General features: G+C 48.4%; 1 pseudogene; it reads left to right on the top strand.

The window, feature by feature from the left end:
• The window catches only part of LOC101988821, a 7,420-nt pseudogene extending 6,205 nt beyond the window's left edge, over window positions 1–1,215 (top strand).
• Window positions 1,216–1,286: the final 71 nt, after the last annotated feature.

Raw genomic sequence — 1,286 nt, 5'->3', positions numbered from 1 at the left:
GCGGTTGAATTTCCTGGAGACTCCATCTTTTCTGGCCCAGCTTCTCCTAGGCTGGTGACACGTGGTAGAGCTAGCTTACCTTGCTGTGTTCCAATGACTGTGTGAAGTCTAGTCATCTGGATTGTTTTTCTTAAAGCTCTAGTTATTTTGTCTGTATGAGTGCTTTTCTGGTGGCCACATGTGCTTGTAGTTCCAGCAGAAGCCAGAAGAGGGTGGTACATCCCCTAGGATTGTAGTTACAAGTGATTGTGAGCCAGCACCATGTGGGTAGTGAAAACCAAATCCAGGTTGTTTTCAAGAGCAGAAACTGCTCCTAGCTGTTAAGCCATCCCTCCAGCTCCCATGATCTCCATTTCCATACGGAGAAACGGGTTCTCCATATGAGAGGTTTTCTTGCTAAAGTCCCACAGCTCCATGGTGTAGGAAATCAGCATAGATTTGACTCTAAAAATTACATTAAAAACGAATGTTTATTAACCTCCCTTCCAGCACTCTCTCTAGAGAGAGAACTCAAATCCGTGTCCCTGGGAGCATTCCTTTCTGTCTGCTGTCCTCACTTCCTCTCCTTAACTCCCTTCTCCAGTGGGGGCATTTTGGGGTAATGTTGCCCCTTTAATTCTTGATAAACGTGAGGCAACAAGCTAAGTTTTTCCCAAACTGTCCTACAGGGCAGAGGAGCCTGGCAGACCTTGGCTGTTTGGAGGCAGTAGTCATTTCTCCTAGAAGCAATACTCAAGTGAAAACAGATCCCAAATCTCAGCAAGCAATGGGCAGGAGAGGTGGGTAATGTGTCGATGGGATGGCAGATGTGTGCTGGAATCTGTATGTCCCTTGCAGGGCGCCTATGGGGATGCGGTCATTCTGGGCATGTCCAGTCTGGAGCAATTGGAGCAGAACTTGGCCTGTGTTGAAGAAGGGCCCCTGGAGCCGGCTGTCGTGGAAGCCTTTGACCAAGCCTGGGACCTGATTGCCCATGATTGTCCCAACTACTTCCGCTAAGCTGGTTCTGAATTGGAGAGGTGTAATGGTTACTGCCTGTCACTCTGTGTTTTAGCCTGGCTAGTCTGGGCTGTGAATTGAGTCAGCTGCTCTTCCCCTCCTCATCCAGATCTCTGATGGTTTTGTTTTGTTTTGTTTCTTTCTATTGGCTTGCTCTACACCCAGTTGTCTTCAGTGTGAGAGCTGCCTGAGCTCTCCCCACCACCTCCTGTTGAATAAAACCTCCATGGCTGTAGCTCAGGCTGCAGCAGACCTGGTGGCCTTATTCTTTGAAATTCGTGTGGCTT

Source organism: Microtus ochrogaster, chromosome 10 (genome assembly GCF_000317375.1).
Source record: "Microtus ochrogaster isolate Prairie Vole_2 chromosome 10, MicOch1.0, whole genome shotgun sequence".
Lineage (NCBI taxonomy): Eukaryota > Metazoa > Chordata > Mammalia > Rodentia > Cricetidae > Microtus > Microtus ochrogaster.
The sequence above is the reverse complement of the archived record's forward strand: the minus strand, read 5'-3'. Positions and strand labels throughout refer to the sequence as shown.